The sequence below is a fragment of the Panulirus ornatus genome, chromosome 42, assembly GCF_036320965.1.
Source record: "Panulirus ornatus isolate Po-2019 chromosome 42, ASM3632096v1, whole genome shotgun sequence".
NCBI classification, from domain to species: Eukaryota; Metazoa; Arthropoda; class Malacostraca; order Decapoda; family Palinuridae; genus Panulirus; species Panulirus ornatus.
This window is the reverse complement of record NC_092265.1, coordinates 2,512,553-2,538,803: the sequence shown is the minus strand read 5'-3', so window position 1 is coordinate 2,538,803 and position 26,251 is coordinate 2,512,553. Positions and strand designations below refer to the sequence as shown.

The window sequence follows — 26,251 nt, the reverse complement described above, 5'->3', positions numbered from 1 at the left end:
GAGGAGGAGGGGGAGTGGAGAAAGGAAGGAGGATTCATAAGTATCCTCGAGTGTAATAACTGTGAACATTTTCCGTAGACATCCGATAAAGTGAGACACAAGACTCTGTTATTCAGTGTTAGCACTAGACGACATACGGAGCGAACAATGTATATACAATGTATAATGATTGTTAACCTGTTCTGTACGGTACACTTGCCTTTGACCTGCTAGATTTGCCAAGTGGAGTGCCACAGACATCGGTTCTAATGGTCGTTCCGTTCGCAGGAGGAAGTTGAAGGCAGGAATTTTGAAATGTTAGTCTATAAACTTGCAAATAACCTCGTCATAAGACAACAGATCTTTTGTTATGTGTATTTCATATATACTGCTGTTTACCATGTACTCAGCTTCCATTCATTTCTTCATGCTTCATCTTATCATAGGCTGAGAAGAGGATATACTGAACATCCTCGCTGAACTGCTTAATTAAAGCACTCTTGGTTCTCACACTCCAGACTACCTCTTCATCAAACACCCGCCTCACCTGTACTGCTTCTCTTTATATCACAACAATGTTTACCTTACCCTCGGACACAACAGACTCGGTCTTCCCTTCAAGACACTCACGTCACTTTGTTACTTCACTTAGGCTGCGTTCCCACCTCACCGTATTAGACGATGTGTTTGAAAGTGGAAAATTCTGCCTCTGTTGGTAGTGTCCTTCGTTCAGAACACAAATAGTTATTCGGAAATCTAAAGTTGGATAAGGTATCTCAAGGACATCCTTTGTAGACCCTTTCACGCCATATTTCTCTATGACCTGAAAATTCAGCGGTTGGTGCTGGTGTTGTTTTCTTTCTGCGCGGCGCAGCAAGATTTACGGTGAGGTTTGATGGAAGGCTGCGACTGATGACCGGGTTCAGCTCCAGCCTCTCATGACAGATGGACAGTTACATGAAAGTGCGTTTGACCCGATATAGGTAGATCTGGAAGGCCGGATGCATCTTGCTGTATTTCACAAGTTTTCTTGTAATCAGTCGAGATCCAGTGTTATTACTAGCATTACACACACACACACACACACACACACACACACACACACACACACACACCCACACACACACACCCACACACACACACACACACACACACACACACACACACGTCATCCAGTTGTCGAGAAATCATGACAGTGAGGATCACTTCATACTGTGGGCTCACGACGCAGCAGAGAGTGTCGTGTTCTTGTAAGCAGAATAGCGAAAACGTAATTTATATTCTTAAAGGAAAAATGTTTTAGACTGTGATGAAAGGAGGATGTAGCGGTCTTTGTTGTGTTACACCAAAACAAAAGACAAGTGGTCTTATTCCACTGAAACATAACAGTGCTCAATTTTTTTGGAACGTCATGTTATCGGTTAATCGTATGGCAACATTTTACCGTAGGGTAACTAAGACTAATTCTATGTAATCGTTGTGACGTGAATAATTATCATACTGGGTAAAGTTGATTGATGTATTGACTGGTATATTGTGTGTTTGTTAGGATAAAGGAACGAGAAAGAAAATATCATAACCGAGAATTGAACCTGCACAGTGATACTGGGAATCCTGGACCAGAAAATTATGACTCAGTGAGAGAGAGAGAGAGAGAGAGAGAGAGAGAGAGAGAGAGAGAGAGAGAGAGAGAGAGAGAGAGAGAGAATCATAATTACTCATTCGCAAAATAAATTACCTCTACTCTTTTTTTTTTTTTTTTTGTCTACTTAGATTTCGTTCGACGTAAATAAATTGTCATTTTCATGAGGACTGTGTGAAAAGATTTTTGTTGTTTGCGTATGTTAAGTTCCACAGTGACCTATGACTCTGCTGAGAACAATTTGGCTCTACAGACAAGGTTGTATACTTATGAACAATACAAGCATTAAAATCAATCTTGATAGTAAAAGAGCGTATGAAAGAGGTGTTACCGGACTGCACCTGCTCGAGTCCTGTTGACAAGACAACCTCCATTCTTCACAGACCAATTCTTCGGCACTTCTCCGTCTCACTGAGGCTTCAGATTTATCATTCCACAATGCATCTAGGAATTAGTTGTGAAGGTTGTGAAGTGATTGTAACCAGCGGGATCATCTGCGTCCTCCCATGAGACTCTCTGCATCCAAGGGAAGGACGGTCGTGGACGACGGGTTATGATGCGACACTCACAAACGAGATGGTTGTGTTATCTATCGCATACCTTACCGGACTCTGTGCCAAGTGGAAATCATGCCTGAGTAGCGCAGCGCTATTGTAAACTTTCGGGAAACGAGCAGCAGTGTACTGGGACACCTACTCCCGGGTTGAGGTGTCTAGACTGATCCTCCCGTTGATCGTCATTTGTGGAATATTAGGCAAACATGAATCATGTCACAGTGTTTATACTTATACCAGCCATGAACACATACATGACAACCAGCTCTCTTGAATTGCGACTATAAAGCGCTGAGGTCTGTCTCCATAATCTACAGTTCCCGTTATTCCTTTTTTTTCTATATGATTTCATAGAGCCTACCTATCAAGGATGCTTCCGTGTGTGTGTGTGTGTGTGTGTGTGTGTGTGTGTGTGTGTGTGTGCCTCTATTCAGTACAAGGTAACAATAGCTATGAACCACAATTCAGTCTGACAGGGGCGGCAGTGTGCCGTCACCAGCCTAACACACGCACGTCCACAATGAAGACGAATCCGACTTTAACCACACGAGAGACAGACCAAAACAATACATAAATAAAGAAAGCTTCGACGCGGCTGACTCAGAGCGACTGTACGCTGCAATTAGATATTAACATCAGTGGCTCGATTCTACGGGCAACTAGTCATTACGAGCTGGTAATGATGTAATTGGCAAACAGGTAGCTAATGACCCATCCTTTACTGCATACAAGTTTCTTCATTATTATAATAATTTTGTTAATGTCAGTAGTTTGAAAGCTTTATTTTTTACAGATGATGATGGCCTGAGGCTGGACACTTGCTTGGTGGGCACTGAGCTTGTTCATGTAGGGTTGTCGCAGCCAGATACAAACCTGCAAAATTGACCGAGGAAATGACAACGTAAGTCATATCTTACATGTTGTGTGATACGTGACGCAGATCGCTTCACTAGTTTCCCTTCTCGTGTATATATATATATATATATATATATATATATATATATATATATATATATATATATATATATATATATATATATACTACGACTGTTGTCTTGTATCAGCCCCATCCAGATGCCTGGCCTCACTTCACAACACTGTGACGTTATATCCGTCAGTAATCAAAATGATGATATTAGAAAGCAGCGCAACCTTGATGTATATCCAGAATTATTTTCTTTTCATATATTTATTGCTTTATTTATCTTTACCCTGAGACCATTTTCTATGAGAGAGTACTGGTGTTACCAGGACCTTTCTGAAGGCTCACATATCCCTGGGCTGCGCTGCTTTCAGTAGTCAGGTACGGATAGACTCCTTGACAGTTTAAAGTTCTTTGACGAGACTGTATTCCCAGTGGTAAACCTTCACCTAAAGTGACTTTTCACTCGCGGTGTAACATCGAGCAGGAGGAGTTCGGTAGCACACTAGTATACCACACTAGTGGTATACAACATTAATCTAGTCCTCTACGTGCACGTTTCTATCTTGACTAATTACATCGTCGACTAATGCCCGGGTATGATGAATGTTGTGGCCAGACGTCCTGGTGACGATAGATAACGTATGATGTCGATCAGTCAGTTAGCAGGAGTTGGTGGCACACGTCCCTTGTGGTGGGTCAGATTTACCCTGACGAGGTTGACGACGAACTTCCTGACTGATGCCCTGTCGTCTATCAATAGACCTGCCTCGATTTGGAATGCTATAAATATAACATTGGCACACCAGCGGCGATCAGGTCTATCTTAAGATGCGAATATCATACGAAGGCTGAGGGATGTTCCTCGAATAATGTGACATTACTCACTCACAAATCTGCATGCTGGATTATATGTCCTCTATATACATGTCACCGTAAAGTAAGATTTTAAGGTCATATTGGCCCTCTGATGAGAGGCAATGTAAAGAAATTGGATGCAGTTTTTTAGTTTCTGTCTGTTTATGGTGACTGTATTTCATTTATGTATAAACACTCAAGGTTATCTTTACGAGATACATATTCTCGTACATTATATATATATATATATATATATATATATATATATATATATATATATATATATATATATATATATATATATATATATATTAGTACGCAAAAGCATATAATGTTTGCACTGACAGAAGCATAACAATGAGAGGAAGGGGGTTATTCATCACCCTGGCTTTGTGTGGAAGGAAGACCAGTCCTTGATCAGCTGGTCTCCACAAACAAGCAGTAGGAAGAAACAATGAGTCGCCTCGTTGACACACGCACACACACACCTGGCGAGAGAATACTTGCCGAAACAAATCGCTGTAGAACCGAGAGGGTGAAGCAACATCACTTCACCCTAGAAGATGAAAGCAGTACTCCTTACACAGACGAATAAGACCTCGTGAATATGGCTTAGTTGCTCAGAGGAAGTATCATTAATGTATCTATGTACAGTCAGACGCCTCAGCTTTTGGTGAGCACATTTATAAACGCTAACGATACAAGGTTTCTAGGCCAGTCTAGAGGGTTAAACACGACGTTCTCTATGCAGTAGGTAAGGGTGTTATGCAACAACGAACAAGATATTCTGTAATTACTCAAACCCCACGAGACGTGGCCCACTGGTGATGGAGATGGACCGTGAACAACACGAATTTAACTTTAGCCAACCTCCTTACATTCATGTCATCCGGTAACTAATGGTTGACAGTTTCTCTATGATCTGTTTTAAGACTCGTTATCTCTCATCGTGGCTGTGTGCCAGCTCATGTAGATAAATGGTCAGTTTATCAGCTTTCTCTGCGCGGTAAGGCAGTCGTAATCTCAGATATTGAGTTCGTATTCCCGTGAGCTGTCAGGTACAGTCACCCTGGTGACCAATCGCTCTACTAGACCGATGCCACAGTCATTAACAAGTGCCACCAGTCTATCCATGTCACATATGATTCCGCTAGTCTCTCACCACTTTGTCAGCATCCGGAAAGCCAGTCACACACTCACCTTGCCACACACACACACACACACACACACACACACACACACACACACACACACAGTGCCAAGTAATCGGCTTGTGTTAAGGATCACATCGTACCATATAACCATCCAGTCCCTCACATTAAGGCCATCGGCGATTCAGTCAACCATTTGGCCATACATTCAGTTACCCAGTTGGCCAAACATTCAGATAGTCTTTTGGCCACAAAGTCATTTAGCCAGATGGCCAAACAATCAGTCAGCCATTGGACAGCATAGTTAGTCAGCCAGTCGACCACACAGTCAGTCAACCAGTTGGCCACACAGTCATTCAGGCAGTTAGTCATACAATCATTCAAACAGAAAGACGGTTAATCGGTCATTGAAAGAAAATCAGCCATACAGTTAGCCATATCGGTAGCTAGCATTTAGCCGCAGTTAGCCAGTTACATAGCTACACAGTTAGTTGATTAGTTACACCGTCAGTTAACCAGCTAGTCACAAAGTGGGTCAGCCAACTAGTCGGTTAGCCACATAGGTAATAGCCAGTTAATCACAAAGTCAACCAGTTAGTCACACAACTCGCCAGCCAATTAGCTAGTTAATCAATCAGCCAGTTAACAACATAGTCAGTCAGGAAGTTATAGACACAGCCAGTCGTCAGCCACACAGTTAATCAGGAAGTTAGCCACGTAGACTGTCACTCCTACAGTCTTTGGAGTCAACACTGACGACACTGTCTGTCGCCGAGGTGTCGTACGGTCTAATCTGATCCCCATTTATCCCACGTACAGTCACGTCATCAGTCACCTAGGGAGCCACATAATCATTCAATTACCCAATCAGCTCGTTAAGCAGCAGGCGGGATAAAGACCGTGTACTTATTGTCTCTACCCCAAGGAACGGTAGCTACCGGCAGAACAAGTCTATCCTTTTGACTGTGTTCACCGAGTGAGGTGTATATCTCAACCACCTCCTGTTCGTTGTCCTCCCCCTCAGCCCTACGTCAGGAAGCCGTTCATAAGTCAGGCCAAATGAGCGAGTCATAACTCCAGCCCCGTCCGTCCCTCGCACTGGTGTGGAGACATTGCAATTACCTCTGTTTGCTTAGGGTGGGACTGGCCATTAGATTATTTTTTTTTCTGGTTCTCTCTCTCTCTCTCTCTCTCTCTCTCTCTCTCTCTCTCTCTCTCTCTCTCTCTCTCTCTCTCTCTCTCATTCTCTCTCTACGTATCCTATCTAAGTGGGAGATCGGTGTTTATTTGCCTGACTTATGGCGAATCTTAGTGGTGAATGTTAGTGGGTTCAGTGGCGTGTTACAAGGCTTGGCCACGCAGACTGCAGCGTAAATTTCGTTTTCTAATAGGGTGAGATTTTCGACAAAGGGTTCGGATTCGTTGTAAAGGTATCTGATGCTTTGTTTTTTCACTGGAGTACATCCTTTGTTACAGAGAATCAAGAGATGAAATGAGACATAAACAACTTTGGAATAGGTTCAGATACTTAACGAAATGGTTTAACTCTTTATGAATGCATACTATACTTATTGGAGGTATTACACCATTTACCTCGCTTAGGAATGGAATATCGAAATTCTTAACTCTCTTTGCATCATTTTGATACAATTTATGATACGGTTTTGTAAAACGATGAAGAAAAGGCAAAGAAGGCCTCCATACCAGTGTAATCTACAGGAATCCCATGTGTGAGGGAATTGGATGGCGACATTGTACCTATCCTGTCACCAGATACCTACTTCAGGAGAATTTTAGATGACATAGACTGTGTCTGTAGGCGGATACATGGCGAAAGAAATATTTTGCAAACTATTCACAATGCATGTTAAGCCAAATATAGAATAAGCTTATCGGGTTTGGTCACCGCAGTTAAAGAAGCACAGAGAACAAACAGATGGTAACAGAGTTAAGATGGTCGAGTTACAGTGAAAGATCATAAATTTGTCAACCTTGGAAGAGAGAAGAGTAAATAGTAATTTGATCACAGCCTTCAAAGTTTTTAAACCAGTTTCATGATGTCGTCAGTGAACAGTTGTCCTGAAGTATACAGAGACAGAACAACCAGAAACCATGGATTGAAATGAAGCAACTTGCTGGAGGGAATGTGGAGAAGTGCCTTCTTGGTGACATGATGGCGCATGAATGAAGTAAACTCAAGGATGAAACTGAATTCTGATGGCAGCAAAAAAGTTTGAACATTTTTCATAATACTGGAGAAAGTTTAAGAAATGAGGGCCCCACATAGTGTACAAATAGGTATTTGCATACGTACACGCAAGCAGGACACGTGCGCTTGTGCACACACACACACACACACACACACACACACACACACACACACACACACCTCCCTGGCACTGCCCACCTCACACCCCACCACAGTCTTCGAGCTAAATATGAAACGCTATGGGGAAAAAAAGACGTGTGACGGGCTCTCGTATTTTCTTTGGCACTTCAATCCTGGTGTCATATTGGCTTTCCGACTGTCTTGTGTGTGTGTGCGTGTGTGTGTGTGTGTGTGTGTGTGTGTGTGTGTGTGTGTGCATGTACACTTAGATGAGTGAATAATTGCAGGGATTCGAACAGAGGAAAAGAAGCGCAATTTAAAAAGAGACATCTGTAGAAATTACGTTCTGCCACTATCCCTTCCCCTCACTGCCATTTCCTCCTGCCGGTGTTTTCCTTCACCATCACTCAACATCATCACTATTACCACCGTCACTATTATACAAAGGAATTTAAACGGCAAAGTATCATTCGGTCAACTGCCGTTTGAAATCCTTTGTATTCTGTAGGATTCATCTGTGTTACTTGTGTATTCCACGTCACAGGATGATTTACATCAAACATCTCAACGTGTGATTAAGTCATACCACTGACTCTCACATAAGCCTTAATTGAGGCAGTAAATGTCCTCAGTAAAGGGGATTATAACCTCATCAACGACTCTCGGGTGGAGCCCCGTAGAGCGTGTCTCATCCCATCCTACGCACGTGCACAACCCTACACAGCAAACATGAGGAATCGTACCGATCCTGCAGGAAATGACACGTGGAGGTCGTATCCCTGGCTACCGGCCGCCTGCTCCTCTCATCCCACATGCAGACGGACGTATGATTGTGTCCGCGTAAACGTATCGTTTTCGAAGACGTAACCGTGAGAGGAGATGAGGCATTCTTGGTGACCGTCAAACCAGCTCAAGTTTATATTTGGTCTTCCTGTAGTGTCTGCATGCATGCATGCACATTCTTCCCAGAAGAACTAAGCCACACGCTGGCCAAGCTCTTCATCACTCACCTAATGTGACAGGTATATGACGAGCTCTCCCAGCAAGAAGGACCCCCTGGCCTCTCTTAGTAGGCATCCGCCGAGCTGTAAATTTCGACATTTTATGACATGTTAATTACTGAATATGTCTTACGATGTCAGAAGACGTTTGCACGTTATGACGGGTAGGTGGCGTCCGTGTCATAGACACGGATGACGACGTTATGGCGGGTAGGTGGCGTTCGTGTCATAGACACGGCCAAGGTAATGACGGGCTGGTAGCGTTCGTGTCGTACACATTGCCAGTTTTATGACGGACGGGTGGCGTTCGTGCCAACACTGTGACGGAGTGATGCCGTTCGTGATATATGCACTCTATCTGCAGTGTCAAGGTGGGTACGCAAGGTGATGATTCGTTGTGTATCTTTTATGACGTAAATAATGTCAAATTTCATTACCTACTTTGCTGCCCAGGTCATGGCACGTTGGGCAACAGTATGAATCCTTCTTGTGTCATATATGAACAATAATGAATATTTACTTATCCCGTAAACTCACAAATTTGAAGAAAAAAAAAGTTTACTGTGTCGTAAAAACGCATTACAAACGCCGTGAGTTATGCTGGATGAGCTCTCTGCGTCGTAAGATCAAACACTAAAAGAAAGATACGTTTGTCGCAAGTCCAGACGATGAATTATGTTTGTCTAGTCATGCGCTTAGGACGCTGATAGCTTTTTTCGTACGTTCACTTTATTATGAACTGTTTCATAAGGAGGAACAGTGAAAAAAGAAAAAACTTTTTAAGCTCACAACACGTAAAAAAATATATCTTGTTGTGCCCGGCAGTGAAGGGCCAAGTGTCGCTTTCTTACGAAGCCGACAGTGAGATCGTTAAACAGTGAGGTACCAAACTCAGCTGTTGAGGAAAGTCTATAAAATCAAAGATGTCACTTTCATGACTCCAACTTCCTTCAAGAAGGGAGACGACTTTTACAAGCACCACGTTGGGATGAATATGTGTGTGTGTGTGTGTGTGTGTGTGTGTGTGTGTGTGTGTGTATGCTCACGTAAATGAAACACCTGGTTATATATGTGACCCACTCGTCCATGTATCCAACATCAGGGTGTAGGTGTGTGATACAAGCCATGGGATGCATTCGGCAACGCATGATCATGACTTATGAAAAGATGTTTTATTCCACCAGTCAATTTCGCGATAATATTCTCCTTGTTGGAGAGCGCCTTGCCGATCTACTCACACCGTGAGCTAAATGTCTCGCCCAGGGGGACATCAGAGGGCATCTGCTGAACCCTTAAGCAACGTCGGGTAATGAGGTCATCAGGGATTCATCCGCGTAGCTGAATGGCCCAGGAAAGTGATGTTATCGAAGTGCAGTTGGCCTGTGTTAACTCGCTGTAGCGGGTCCTCAGGGCGCTGTGGTGCAGGACGTGCCGCAGAGGGAGGCCAGCTGTGCTCCTCCTGATGATGAGAGATCACAGCGATAGATAAGAAGTTAGAAATAGATAGAGATATGAATTCATATATGTATGATTTTTCTTTCATAGTTGTTCGCCATTTCCTGCGTTAACAAAGTAACGCCAGGAAGAGACGAAGAAAGGCTGCATCCGCTCACTCCATTCTTTAGCTGTGATGTGTAATACACCGATACCGCAGCTCCCTATCCACAACCAGGCCCCACACATCTTTCCATGGTTTACCCCGGCTGCACCATATGCCCCCCTCATTTACTCCACTAACAGCACGTCATACCCTATATACCACATAGTTCCAGTTCACTCTATCCCTTGAAGTTCTTCGTACACTTGCCTGCATATTCACGCCATGAGCAATGAAAATGCTTTTTCCCTTCATTCTTCCATCGTGTATTTCTTTTTACACATTGGTGGTAGTCCCAGCCAGTCTCCGCAAACGAGTTATATCTAACTGGAAGTGGATTGATTCCTGTTGTATCAAGACTGTCCCAAGTACCTCCGCTCCACCCACACCTTCCCGACCTCACACACACACACACACACACACACACATTTTAAGGGATGGGGCCCAGCGAGCAAGTTTAGAATTCCCTCTCCACACCGTACAAGTTGGTAATTATTCTCAAGCAAAATATATAATCTTTCCTTCTCTCCCTTCCTCTCTCTCCGTTTCCTTCTCCCCCACCATATATCCATACTCCTCTCTCTCTCTCTCTCTCTCTCTCTCTCTCTCTCTCTCTCTCTCTCTCTCTCTCTCTCTCTCTCTCTCTCTCTCTCTCTCTCTTAAGTGTTGATCAGCAGAGCAGAGCAGCAGTATGAGGTGCTCCTCTTCTGAGCCACTTAACTTCGTGGGGGAACAAGATGGCCTCGGAGGGAGGGAACTTGTAAAGTGGGGAGGGAGAGGGGATGAAGGTACGGCACAGAGAGAGAGAGAGAGAGAGAGAGAGAGAGAGAGAGAGAGAGAGAGAGAGAGAGAGAGGAGTATGGTTATAGGGTGGGGAGGGGGAGGGGGAGGTGGAGGTAGCTGATGGAACAGCAAGAGGGAGTATTAGTCAGTGTCGGGCATCACGTAGCATTATCACAGCCTGGCATTCTTCCTACGTATGACAACCCCCGAACGGCCGCGTAATGGACACTCAGGGAAGGGGGGGACTGGTTCTGGGGTGGTGGGTGGAGTAGGGAGGGGTTCATGGGTAAGGGGCGGGAGGGAGGGTGCGGAAGGGAGGAGAGAGAGGAAGAGGTAAAGGTGAGGGAGAAGAAGGTCTTGTTGATGGCATGGATGAGTGTCTGAATGTCTCAGTCTGCCAGTCTTAGAAGGTCATATGTGTCAGGTTATACACAAGGGAGAAGCACCTCTCTTATCACGTGAAGTACATGTCATATCTATTTTAGTTATACCTTCCTGCATTGTAACGCTCTCCCACGCAACACCAAGCCTTTGTACCACACTCACATGGTAGTGCCATCATAACTCACTCCCACATTACAAGATTTCCGGGATAACACAATCCCACAACAATTTACTTTCATTGTAACACACACACACCCACCCACACTTCCCCATAACACACTTGCTCATGACACATTTCCACAATGCTATTCCACATAACTTACATCCCACTTAACCTAAGACTCCTGCACAACACTCTTCCACATAATATGTTCCCTCTCAATAAACCCTCACATAACACTCTCCCACTAATCATGGTTCCTCTTAAGAATCCCCCACATAATACTCTCCCTCAGGAAATAATTATACGCCATACTTCCGTATAGAATAATGCCATAGTCCTCTCCAGCACCACACCCTTCCACACAGCAATCTCCCCACCTACCACCCCTGTACACAACACTCTTCCATACTACACCCTCCCCACACAACACACTCACTACGCACCACGCTTGTGCACATCATTCTCCCGCAGTACACCCCCTATCCACCCACGCAACACACTTCCTATGTAACATACCGTTACGCAACACTCTCCCTTTCTAAATTATCCTCCCGCAATCCACTATACTTCACAGGATCCCACACAACAGCTAGCCCCTCCATGCTCCCACCCTTCCTTACAAACAAAGAGTAGAAGTGTAACACTGAAGGACGATAACAAACATCCACAGAGTGTAGTGACGAGTGAGAGAGTGAGGGTGATGTGTGTGGTGGAGACGTGGATGTCTCATCACCATCACATCATTGATATGGTCAGGGATGAAGCACTTGGTGAGGTTGGTACGTACCACTGCTGTCTCGAGGGTTTGACCACATAGTTATGTGGTGATGAAGAGGTCACAGTCTCACCAGGCTGAGAGACCGATTTGACTGTTATTTGATGGGATCACATGACAGACGTAGTGTGATGGTGAAAGACTGGAAGACAAAAGAGCTTGAAGAAAGATCAGAGCTTTACTGTTATGGATATAGATATGCCAAACATACCTGCACCAGCCAGACTTTGGGTTCCAGGTTACTGTACTGACTACTTCTGCGACCACACTTCTTACGACATCTGAACTTACAAGCGAAGAAGCTCCTCAATAGATGGCACTGTAAACAAAGAGAAAACGCAACAGTACGCCAGGAAAATTCGTCTCTTTCCTCAAAACCTGCGCATGAGGCAGGTGAACGCTTGGTTGGCAAGATGATCGCCATGTGCGATCTCTTATGAAAAACTGAAAAACCCAAGGCAGGTGTTGAGGATGGCTCAAGTTCAAGTGTGGTGCCAAAAGATATCGAATCATTCCAGCAAGGTTGGTGATCCTCAGGCTGAAGCCCTGACATTCCAGATGTTGGGTGGAAATCCTGGACTCTTTGCACAGAACACCAGGAAGACTGAACATTTCTTCACTCATTACCTATAACCTCCTTTTCCCAAGAGAAATGTACTCAGGTGAGTTGATGCATGTTTTGTTAAAGGCTTCACTCCCTCGAACCACATGGTGACATGGTCAAGATGCGAGGTAGCCGCACACCTCGAACTTACACGTAGCTGTCATTCCCTGAAGACCAACTTGAGCCTAGATCACTAGAAAATAGTATCAGCACAAAAAGGAATCCTGAAAAAGAAATACAAGTGAAACTACCGTCGTCTGCTTTACTTAAGGGTTCATACGTTTGAACAAATGGAATCTTGAAGTAGATGGAAAATGCTACGGAGGAGAGCCGACACTAACGAGTTCACACACACACACAAACACACACACACACACACACACACACACACACACACAACGCGCAGCCTCTGAAGCCGAGTTTTTCCCAGCTGTTCTAAGCCGTTTCTGGAGGCCGCGCTGACGACACAAAAACCTAAAGCAAATACTCCAAGTCGATATTGACAGGGTGAGGAGGAGCGGGGAGAGGAGAGGGTTGGTGGAGAAGAGATGTATGACGGAAATAACTACCGTCACCCGTCATTATGCCTGTCATGGTAGACCGTTGGCAGGGTAAGAGTGGCGGAGTGTCGTAGTGAGCGGGTGATGAATGTGTACCAGACAGAAGAGGACAGAGTAAGGGGAAGGAGAAGACATGAATTCTGACAGGGAGAGGTAGAGAGACTGGTCCAAACGCATCCAGACAAACACAAACAAAATATGCACGAGGCAGATGTGAAGAATTCTGCTCTCAGAAAAAAGAGGGAATTGTCAGTTCGAAAGAAAGGAATATAGAGAGTTTTCACGTTTGAGAGTATCTACTCACTCGCGAGTACTTACGACGAAATTTTGCTAGAAAGTATGGCTAGCGAGTAGTGCTCGCCGCAGGAAAATCTAGAGTCGTGTGAGTTACATGGTGTCATGTGTCATGTATGAGGTAGTGATGGGGAGGTGAGGCAGAGAAAGACCTCTGGGAGGAGGTGTACATGTTAGGGAGAGGTGTGGTATAGAGGTAGGATATGAGAGGCAATGGGGAGATAGAGAGCTACAGAAGAGAAGGCAATGAGAAGGAAAATGTGATAAAGAGAGGTGTAGAACGGTAGAGGAGAAGTCAGGAGGGATACAGAAGTGTGGCACAGAGGAACAGAAGAGGAGGAAGTAGAAGTCGGGGTTTGTGATGGTTTTATAAGTAATGTCTATTATATTTATTGTGTTTTTTTTTACATCATTTTCTGAACTACACCAGGACGCTTGGTGAGCTGTGTGACACTTTCCGTTTTTCTATGGAGACATGATGAGGGCTCGTGTTTTTGCCCTCGCGCATTTTTGCGTATGTCTGGGTGTGTGTGTGTATGTATGTGTGTGTTTCCAAACTAACAAACACCGTGTGAATGCGTGTATACACTTACAAACACCGTGTGCATGTTCGATACCACTTACATTTGTCCCTGTGTTGTGATCAGCGAGCGTGTGCGCTGTGCTCCTGCTGGGGTGCTGGTTTTTACCGAGTCATACATACACACACACGCTCGCATATGTATAAACTCGAATACCCACACATGTTGGAGGCGGCGAGCCGGGGTGGTGCCCCCTCTCTTTCTCTCTGCCAAAAAATTATTACGATGCTTTTATGAAGGTTAATGTGTACGCGGAGGGTGTTAAACAATGGCGATGGACAGCCACTTACTTGTTAATTGGCGGTGGAAGGTGGGCTGCCTGGCATGTTTACTGTATCGTCTTAGGTGAAGATTAGCGACTCTTAGATAAGCAACAGATTCAAGAGGGTGATTGGTAGCCGACTCTCGTTTTTTTTTTTTTTTCAAAAGCCCGGCGATGGACGTTGTATTCAAATTTCTTCTTCGTGAGTACCGGAAGAGACGAATTTGTGTTAGATTCTGTTTATGGTTAAGACCCAGAGGATGATGCAGGTGCCGGAGACTGGCTCATATATACATCTCTTGAATATGAATCAGTGGATTAAGTGCCAAAGGTGTTTGGAATCTTTAATTCTTGTCTCTTTTAAGACCAATATATTCTGCAAGATGTATCTGTGCGAAAGTTGGTCTAGTAGCATATAACAGACGATCCATCACTGGGGCCCAGTCTCTAGACCTCCTCAGCTCTCTCTGTCATCTTCTGCGCCGACGTCCGCAGGAGGGGCAGGAATGCAAAGTGAATTCGCTGCTGTTAGGGCAAGAATAAAACCAATCATTTTGCATCATTTTGCACAAGGAGGAATTTCTTGAAATTCTCTTCCTAAGGAACAGCGATCCACGTAGAGCGAAAGAGAGAGAGGGAGAGGGAGAGGGAGGGGAATTCCTCCTGCGTCGTGGAGCGAGGAGAGCATCTGGCGGGGGCGATAGATTACGGGAGTATGACTGTGTCATGACCCGGCAGCATTACGGCGAAAAAGTTACCGTCGGACCATCAGCCTGTCTCGTAAAGCGCTACCAAACGGATGACGTCACGGGTTTTTGGCCGTGACGTACGATTAAGATCGACGAAGAAGTTGCCAAGATCCGCCAGACCGCCGGTAGGGGAGATTGTGGCGCTTAATGCCGTAATTAGAGACAAATTTTTATGCAGTCCCCAGCGGGCGGAATGAGGAGGTGAGGGGGAGCTACGGAGGAAATGTTACGGAGGCTCGCGATTAACAGGGAATGTAGTCAGCTTGTGGAGGTTAGTTCCTCAACTCCGTCCATAACTGGAATGATAACGTATCGGGAGCCAAGCTCGAACGCTGAACTCTTATCTCAGATAATAACTAACTTCACTGACTTTTCAACGTCGGAAGAAAGTGTAAATGTATTACATGTTTAGAAAATAGTTTGGATGGACGTACAGTGTGAATAATTTAGGAAGTAACTTGGAAAACTGACGTTTTCAAGAAATAAATACGTGAAAAAATTAAGCCTTTGTAAGAAAAGGAATTAAAGGTTTTTACTGAATCTTATTAACAGTAACTCCACGATATGAACAAAGAATTGGAAAGTAATGAACATCACTTTTAAAAGTATTTAAAGTATCCCTGCAACCATTTAAAGCCATCCCTGCAGCAGCACAAACACCGATTCAACATATCCCAAGATCCTACGTATACACAATGTAACTGCACACACACACACACACACACACACACACACATATATATATATATATATATATATATATATATATATATATATATATATATATATATATATATATATATATATACATATATTAAGCCACTTCGTACAATACTGAGTTGTTAACGTACCATAATCACCGGCTTCCCTTTAAGTCGACTTAATTACAAGATTCCATCCTCCCATCCCCGACCTCCTTCCCTCCCTAGCTCCTCCGCGCCACAGCAAAGCCCATCATTTGCTACCCTAAATCTCGTATGATTCGTAATTCCCCCTTGTCTTACTCTTACCATCTCCCTAACCTCCTTCTCAGCCCCTTATGAACTTCTTGCCTCCCTTCCCATTCCATATCCACCCTCGTGCAACACGACCTTATCACTCTACTTCCCCTCAATCCTCAACTACTTTCCCATCCCATTATTCACTCCCTTCCCACTCCCTGATTTCTTTCTTGCACCTTCACTCCTTTCCTTCGTAAATCTCTCATCACTCCTAGTTCCTTTCTCGCTATACCACCCCTTAACTCCCTTTCCCTACGTAACTCCCATCCCATCCCCTAACTCCCTTCTTCCTTCACAGTTCTTCTCCCGTTTCTTAAACTCCCGTTCCTCACGCACCTCAGTCTTCCCTCTCATCACTGCTCCTCTCCCATACCATCATTAGGCCCACACACACCGTCCGCAGTCACGCACCTATTCCCATCTTCTCTTCCACTTGTACACTTCATTCCTCTCCTTCATTTCTCCCTACCCTCCAGCATCATTTCCTCCCCACACCTACTATTCACTATCCCATCTCCTCTCCCCAACTCCCAAAACCTCCTTTCATCTCCTGGACCATGCAAGTCCCTTCTTCCTCACGTTGCAGGCTACACCCCAATCTTCTCCCCATTTTAAACCCCACCCACCCTATCTCCTCCGCACACACCTCTCCCTCTCTCCCCTCCCTTTCCCACCCCTTTCCTCTCCAGCCTTGCCGGGGAGATGAGACCAGAATGCTAATCTCCGAGGTTTCCCTGATTCTAGCGATTTACCGTGTAATTTAGGAAATAGCTGAGATGCTCGGAAATATGGGTCGGGACCCCAGGCGTGATGCATTCTCAGGCTGGGGAGGGAGGACATGGTGTATGTGAGGCGTCTCTACTTGCCTGGCTGCTGAGGGCTGTTTTAGAAGTTCTGTTGAAGGTGTTTGAGAAGTTCTGTTCCAGTTATTGGAGAAGATCTGTTCACTGTGTTGAAGATGTTATGTTCAAGTTCATTTAAAAGTTCTGATAAAAGTTGCTTTTAAAAGTTCTGTTCATTTCTGTATAACTTCTGTTCAGCTATTTTCGAAATTCTGTTCAAGCTGATTTAGGAGCTCTGCTCAAGCTGTTGTCATGGTTCTGCTCAAGCTGTTATAGAACATTTTTTCAAGCTGTCTTACGAGATATATTCAAGCTGTTGATTATTCGTAATGTTGCTTGTGCTTTAAAGAAACCGTTTTGATATCAGGATTTTCCCTTACGGCTGCATGAAGAGGTTATTAACTGTGAAGTGAATATTGCTTAAATATTCGTCTGAACTTTGAAGTGGGTTGTCAGGAACTGACAACCTGACTTCAAAGAAAAAATAAACTTGATTTAGAAACACTGACGAATACAAACTTGTGTTGCAAGCTGCGTAAGAAACACTCACGAATACCAGCTTTGTTGCAAGCTATGTTAGTAACACTGACGAGTACCGGCTGTGTTACAAGTTACTGTTAAACCAGACTGATGTTCTCAGGCCGTTTTCAGCAAAATTTTTGGAAACATAAATATTCAAAATGTCTTGCAATTTTTACATTTAATAGAATGTATTTTACTGTCCTCTGGGGAGTTATTCAGAACATGTCTCTTATGCAGGTCATGTAATCTGTGTATGTTTGAGTCCAGTTTGTGTATCTTATATCTTCAAGGGAAGAGCGACGTGGAAGCTCATTATAATGATCAGTTTGAAGAACTGTTTTACAAACTATGAAAATTATTTCTTATCTGCGTTCCTTTCTGACCTGGCCTGTAGCAGTGAGGGTCTTTTAGAAGAAGACTCCGTCACTGGCACGTCGTTCCAGTACTTTTTCACTCTCCTTTGTTTTAGGTTCTGTCACGTTGATTTCTTTTAGTAAAACTACGAAAAACGTAAACTTATGTATAATAGACTACTTAGATACCGTAACATATCATCATCTTGTCAATTCCAAAATGTATCGAAAATCTAAGCTGCTTGCATGCTCTCTTCTGAGGGTAATATGGGCTTCAGAAGGTAAATTGCGACTTGTATTGAAAACAAATGAGTAGTTGTGATATAAGATCCCCCATCCTTATTACCCCACACATTCTTATATTAAAGATAAGCCAGAGAACTTGACTCTGACGATGGCAAAAAAAAAAAAAAAGCATTACTGAGAATAATTCTGGTAACGATCTGCGGCGGATTTTATCCGTGTTGAGAGTAATTATGGGTTTGGATTCTCAGGGATACCGTGGGTGTGTGTGTGTGTGTGTGTGTGTGTGTGTGTGTGTGTGTGTGTGTGTGTGTGTGTGTGTGTCTCTAATTAGCGTTCCTGTGTCCGTATTTTTCATTTACGTGTGTCCATATCATGGATGTGCGTCTCCGTGTATGTGTTATCGCAGTTGTACATCTCTGTACACATGCGTCCTGTAGTGGATGTCGGAAACCATCTCGGTCAGGGCTGCTGGACGCGAGGGGTCGTCAGCATACCACCGAAGGAAAACACACGCGTCCCATCACGCGTGTGTAAAGCAGGGAGATCGCGTCCGCATGTAAGACGGAGGGAATTCCATTACAAGTCATCGAATAATCATTTGTCTACTATGGGCTTCATGGCTTACTCAGCAGCGTCTATAGCTTCCACACAGTTAGTAGCGGATCGAACCCTACGGTCGAGAGGGCACTGCATATTGTATAGATGCGATGACAACTCTAGCGAGATTCTGAAGCAATCCAGTGATTCTGTGATAATAAGAATTTCAATTTTTTCTGATGCAAGATTTTTTGGAATCGCGTAACGATTATTCAGAATCTTGTCGAGAATTCTAGTCTGTTATATCACTATTTTCCTATAATAATCATAATAGTAATAATAATAATAATAATGATAATGATAATGCGCTTGCACAATCGGCTTAAAATATTCTGGTCAGTAACAGTATTATAATTTATGCTGATTCTATTTTCCACGTCATATGATGATATATTGTCTATTATCGCTTCGCACAGAATTCTAGTTTGCGCCACGTAGCGGGACGGATGAATGAGCTCTGTGAGTTTTCTTTTAAGAAATCAATAAATTCTACACACGTGACGTTCAGCCAGGCAGAGTTGACTGATTTGGAAGAATTTTAAAAAACAGTATTTTCATCTCTCTCTCTCTCTCTCTCTCTCTCTCTCTCTCTCTCTCTCTCTCTCTCTCTCTCTCTCTCTCTCTCTCTCTCTCTCTATTGCAGGTACTTATAAGTACGTATATACTCTCATGCGCATCATTTGACCAGGTGCATAGAACAGTGTTAAGATTCTTCTGTTTAGTTTTTGGCAAGGTCCAGTATAGGCTTTGTGTGTGTCTGTGTGTGTGTGTGTGTGTGTGTGTGTGTGTGTGTGTGTGTGCTGTAGAATCTACACAACAGTACTTCTTTAGAAGTAAACTAACACCAACACACATGGGGACCGACGCTCTTTAGCTAAACATCAAAACACCAGATCACACACTCAAAGCAACTTGCTAGGTGGTCCTGGTTTTGTTAACAGGCTGAGTTACGTGCAGCTCACATAATGCTTTTGATGCCCTTCTCTTCCCATAATTTCAACATACACATTCATAGATCGCCGCGAGAAAGGGAGCTTAAAGTCGTCCCTCTTGTGGCGGCAACATAACTCCGGTACTTAACCGCTTCTCCCTCACGCTCGCGTCATAACTCTGGTTCTCTACAAATGCCATCTTAAGGCGTCTTGCTGGCCCTCCTGAAGTTATGTGGGTGGACTGCGCGCCACATCAGTAACTCAGGGTTGTATACTGTTGCTCTCACAAGCCTGCCTTCCTGGATTTAAGTCCCCTGGTGGGGTCAAGGAGATAAGGATCGAGCTGGTGGGTTAGTTGTCGTTGGGGTAGAGGGAGGGAAAACGGAAAGCGGTTGTTGTGAGAGAACTAATACTGCTGACGCCACCTTCGGCAGCCGATGGAATGAGAGTCAATGGGGGCCACCTAACCCACGATCTCTGACCTATAGAAATACCTACTGTGGTTCCTCTGCTTGAGGAAGGTTTTTGAACCTCTTGAATTAAAGAGAGAAGAGGAAGCACATTATGACGACTGTGATTAAAGCTTCGACCGTCAGTTCCAATGATCAGAACTTAAGTTCCTAGGGAATCAAAAACTTTACATACAAGAGTTTACAGAAGCGAAACAAGGACAGCTAGCTATAGGTATGTAACATATACATCGGATCATTTAAAGTGTGTTGTAAAGATATGATAACAGTAAGATGGTTCTTTGTAGATGAACACTAAGCTAGCTGAAGCTGGTCTGAATAGACAAACTCTGGATTTGAGAGACTCAAAATATTCATACCATCCAAGTGGTGTGACCTTACGTCAACATGGAAGGGACGTCTGTGGTGGCAGATGTCTATATGAATTCTTCTGTTGTGTGACCATACGACACATCCACATCATCCCGAGAAGTACAACTTATGACAGTAAGCTCACGACACAGCAAACAGTAGTGGTATAAGCTTCGTGCAAGATGAATTCTTACAGTGGGAAGAACTTCCAACACTCACATACAAAAAGATATCTTGCATGACAAAACGCTCCTTAAGGGTGTGAACTTTAAACGTATTTTTTTTCGGTGGGAAAGTTTACGACACAGCAAACTCCTCACTGCCGTCACCTCTTGACACATTAAGGTCATTACTAGTGCGAACTCGCAGCAAAGTAATATCATTAGTGCTGTAAGATTTAGACTTCGTTAACTTTTTAAATCATGTAAATTAAAGATAAACATACAAGAGAAATGTATGTGGTAATGTGAACTGAAGTCACGCCACAGTCGCCTGTGTCACTATCATTAACACTTCTTCATCATTCTCAAAAATGATTTTGAGAAACGGCGCCCGACTGGGAACGCTTACTTGATCGTCACACTATTTGGAAGATTGTTGAACATACTTTTATGACGCTTTCTTGTCAGTGTGCAGATCGTGTTCTGTGAAATAAACTAGTTGTCAGACAGACAGACTTATAGAGAAATAGACAGGTAGAGAGAAAGCCAGGGAACTGATACAGAGATGATCGTATAAACAAAATAACTATCATTGATAGTCAACACAAGATCAGGAGGGAAGGTTATGTCATGATCAACACAGAAACCATCTTCCGGAGGTGGGAGATGACCCAGCCACAGTAAATGTCTCTTGAAATGAGGACTCTGTCCTGGAGATCTCGCCTGATGCATCCATACCGCAGCCTGTATGTCCCAAAGCCTCGCTCTGAGTATATGGTCGTTTATTTCATGCTAGCCCACTAAGGCGAGGATGGCACTCCGGGGAAATACCATAATGTGGAACACCGAATTCAAGTAATGCTCAGAGTGAGGGTTACCACAGATCAGTATAATACATTTGTGGTATAGTCATCGTATGGGTGAACGAGAGGCGAGGAGAGGCGAGGCTCAGAGGGTCCTGGTGCCTACCGAGTAATGACAGGAGACATGGAAGACGGGGTTAGGAAAGAACAACAACAACAAAAAAAGACAATAGTGATTTAGAGGCTTGATCATGGTTAGTCGAGCAGTGTAAGAAGTAAATGAAGAGGTTATGAGAAGAAGAGAGATGAACTTAACATGAAGAAGTGGAGGAATTGAAGATCTGAAGCTGTATAAACGTGGGGAATGATGGAAAGCATCAGGAAGAAAATTGAAGAGGAAGTAAAGTGTAAATGAAATGAGACTGCGAAGAGAAAGGGAAAAAGAGCTTTGTCTGCGTTAAGGTGTAAATTAGAAGGTGAATTCTAAGACGGTGAAAAAGGTTAATGCCAAACTCAGGAGTAATATGAATACGTGCTGGAATGGAAGTAATAAAATCCATAGAATTATAACGTTATAAGATGGAGTTTATGTCTCAGACAAGAATGAGAAAGCTGGAACTGAAAGCACAGGATGAACAGAGAAGTGTGTTTGCAAGGATGACAGTAAGTGTGAGACATGAGAGAGAGAGAAAGAATAATGATACAACATCAAAATCAGGAGAGGGTTACATATAAGGCAATGGATGACGTCTTGGAAGGTACCTATGCGGCGATGGAAAAGGGACAGAGTAAGATAGATACATAGAGAGAGAGAGAGAGAGAGAGAGAGAGAGAGAGAGAGAGAGAGAGAGAGAGAGAGAGAGAGAGAGCAGGTCACCGGGGAATCTAACACATCGTTGCATCAGGATATACCGACTTCAACAGACGTGACAGGGAGAGGAGAGGATTTGAAGCGCGCCTGCGACTGCTCACCTTTATATGTCGTCCACGAAGTTGGATGACGAGGAGGAGAGGACATGCCAGACTTACTTATCACAAGTGTAAACGTCTCTTATCTTCAAGCCGCCGAATTCTTGACCAAACTATAACGGGATCATCATGAAAGGTAACTACAACAGGACGATAGTTGTACCCACACTAGTTTGCCATAATTTATTGACTAAGTCTTTCTGTGAACCTGAAGATTGGCTTAAAAAAAAGAGCCGTCACGCTTGGCTCTCCACAGGTTATGGTATCTCTGAAGACGCCATTAACAGGGACGATACGAAAACAAGATACCCTGCTAAAAGCAGTCAACGAAGTTTTGCATGGAGGGTAATGGATGTGCCCGAGTCAGTGACAGGCTGGGGTAAATCGTTTAGTTTGGGCGTTGGAGTGAAGCAGGAAACTAGTTTATCATTATGGGTCGCTCGGTCTCCCTCACACGTGTTGAGGGAGCGAGAGGTTTAACTTGTGTGGAATTGCAGAGCGCATTCAAGCATGAAACCTTTAACCTCTCGAGGAAGAAGGCAAGAGCCTTGCTTAGGTTGGCACGACCCTTAAAAGGTTAAGTCGAGGGTCGTGCTTCAGGGTCGTACCGTCGTGCTCCCGGTAGATGGTACGGCGCTGTCCGCAGAGGCGATCAGACGCCGAAGTTTGTGATAAACACAGCCACCCGAGTGCGCCTGACAGTCATTTGTAAACAAAGTCATTTGTGTAATGGGATGCTGAACGCGAAGGTAAATGCAGGTAAATGCGAGGCCACTCTGTCTAGAAATACAAGTTGCGCCTTGTCATGGGGACGGGGTGAGTGAGTAATATCACAGATGAATATTATGAACATCCAGTAGTATTTGTTCTATGTTTGTAGAAAGAGGATAAGAGAGAATTAAGGGGAAGTGAGTTTCGAACATGATGAAACAGAGAGACGACCAGGCTCTGGAGTAACCACACGAGAGGCAAACCAAGACTGGAGAGTAAACACAAAACACCGAGTATAAGATGAGAGGGAACTGAAAATGACAGCGATAAACGGGGGGAGTGGGGAGGGAAGGAGAGGGAATGGCGTGGAAGAGTGGTTGTGTTGCCCCGTCCGCCTCCCTCAAGGAAGATGATGCAGGTGATGCTGGCGCAGATAAAGATGATAAAGGAGATGGGTATGACAAATGTGGAATAAAGAATCGGACATCACTGATAAAGGCCAGGAATCAGGCCAATCTGCACGGAACAGGTTCTGATATCAGATCCCAAGAGTTATGACCAACTTAACTAATTATTCAACTTCACAGCAGAGACCAATCTCCATAATGGGCACAAGAAGACCCTCATTTATGAGAGGAATGACGGTGGTCGCTCATGATTTATGACTGCTAAAGCTTCTCCCAGACGAATTAATACAATGATTATACACGAAGAACGAATTAATACAATGATCGTACATACTGGAGCAATGAAACAATACGATGATGTATTATTTAATGGTTACTTCCCTTGCTGGGGGAAGAATGTGATCTTACCTAAACACATTGAGATCCTGGCATTGACACGTTCACATAAATACATCTTTAAAGGTCTCGTCTTAAGGGGGATCATTCCTCCCCCTTCCTCCCCCATCCCCTTCTCAACACACCTCCCTCGCTTCCTCCTCCTCCTCCTCCACCCTGGGGTCGTATGCCCGCACCAGGTCGTTTCATCTGGTGTCATCAAGTTGCAATAAAGTCGGACCGATGATTCGCCACTAACTTAGCGCCATCGTCTGCAGCAACAATTTCCAGCAAACGAGTGACCGGGCTGGAAAATTGATAGTGTTTCTTAATAACGACTCATTACCCCTCAATAAATAAGAGCGATTATCCCCTGCGGCACTTCAGGATTGGCCAGTGGATCCCCGCACCCCGGATTCTTACCTCTATCCTCACAACCCACACAGAATAAATTGGATATGCATAATCGCTTGCGGGGATTACGCTTCTTTTTTTTTCATTTTCTCTTAATTTCATAAAGAATGATATATTTCGAGGGTTCTTTTTATTAATCATAAGGGGTTGTACGTGTAAAGGTTATCTTTAGGAGGGAAGAGAAGAGGAAGGGAGGGGGTTAGGGTGGTGGTTCTGAGTATTTCTTCGTCTGAATATTTCAGAGATGAAATCTTGAGTTATTATTAGTGACGTGTGTAATGGTTTTGAAAAAGAAAAAAACTTGGGCTGGGGGACTTTATGTATTTTTTAGAACTCAGTATATTTCTGTGATTTACTTATCATAAGCTTAAAAGGAATATAATCAAGGTAATCGGTGTGCTTATATTAATATTTGTGAAAATGATAAGGTGATTAAAACACGACGTACTTAGTAGTTAAACATTCATTAAGCTCATTTGTCCCGAGATTAATTACCGAACAACATATTGTAATAACCTCGCAGGACCAGAAGGTGAATATGTATCATCCCGAAGGACACGGTCGCGTCTGGGTTTTGGAAGATAAATATGACTCACTGTTGTGCGAGTCAATCCAATAACTTTTCCTAACCACAAGGGATTGGAAGAGAGAGAGAGAAAAAAAGAAACAGAAATATGAGGCCATTATATACGTCCAAGTAAATCTCCGTGTTTACCACAGTGTCCGCCACAACTCATGAAGGACGAGTGGTGTGTGTGTGTGTGTGTGTGTGTGTGTGTGTGAGGGAGACCCACCACCAGATAAGGCTCGCAGCCAATTTCAGCTGTGGTAGATGCACTGCTTTTGCCGTGTCACCTCACCGTTCCTCGGTCTCTCGACCTTAATTGCCACCTTGTAGGGCAAGGTTATCAAGGCGGAGGAGGAGGCGTCCTGAGGTCCTAACCAGGACTCGGCCCACCATCCTGAGACGCCGGCCTTAAGGCTGGAGAGAGAGAGAGAGAGAGAGAGAGAGAGAGAGAGAGAGAGAGAGAGAGAGCCACCCGGGGGTAGAGCCAGAGGGGCATGGTGTTGTGGCCAGGGCCACGGCTCTGTCTGCCATGGAGGTGAAATACGGACAGACGCCCCATTTTTTTTTCCCATTTTTTTTTCTTTTTTTCATTTTTGTGGATCGTTTAACATCAGTGGATGACGATTACCAGGCATGGTTATGTTGGGGTCCTGGACACACTTTGGTACCTGTAGCACCGAACCCCCGGGGGAGAGACAAAGAGAGAGAGACTCTTTGGCTCCTTGGCGAAGCAGATTGTCCTTGGAAGTTCGTAAGTAGGTAGATGGGTTGTGGCGGGTGTGGTGTGGGGTTAGATAGGTGGAGTGAGGGCAGGAGAGAGAGAGAGAGAGAGAGAGAGGGAGGGGAGGGAAGGGAGGGAGAAGGAGGTGAGCTGACGATGACGAGGGACGGGGGAGGAGGAAGGGGGAGGGGGGGAGAAACGTGGGAACGCACGGCAGAACGAACCTCGCCCAAGGTAACACAGATGTGGCGATACCATCTCCTAATTGGTGAGGGAGCGACACTCTGTTGACCACCACGGAATGAGTTATGCTTCCACACGTCCACCACCGCCGCCGCTTGTGGCGGACCTCGGCACCAAGGAGCAAGCGGAGGCGGAGGCGGAGGAGGAAGATCCACCTCGCTGCGGCCACTTGAGCGTCAAGGCTGCGCCACTCTCTCGAACCTGGTGACAGGAGACGGTTGTATAAAAAGATATGAAAAAAAAAGAAGAATCAAAAGATATGAGTTTGAGATCGTCGGCGATAAGGACTGGTAATTTACGAAAATACGGCACTCCCTTGACCAGACTGGCTTAAATTGTAGCCTCCGTAAGGTCATAGACCGATAGGCTGAACGGCG

At 44.3% G+C, this 26,251-nt stretch overlaps 1 long non-coding RNA gene across 1 annotated transcript in view; it reads left to right on the top strand.

Moving 5' to 3' along the window:
* Window positions 1-26,251, top strand: part of LOC139762034 (uncharacterized) — a 55,941-nt gene that overhangs the window by 14,662 nt on the left and 15,028 nt on the right. Inside the window, exon 2 of the long non-coding RNA XR_011715664.1 lies at window positions 2,969-3,076. This is a non-coding gene — a long non-coding RNA (uncharacterized lncRNA). The remainder of the gene's footprint in view (window positions 1-2,968; window positions 3,077-26,251) is intronic.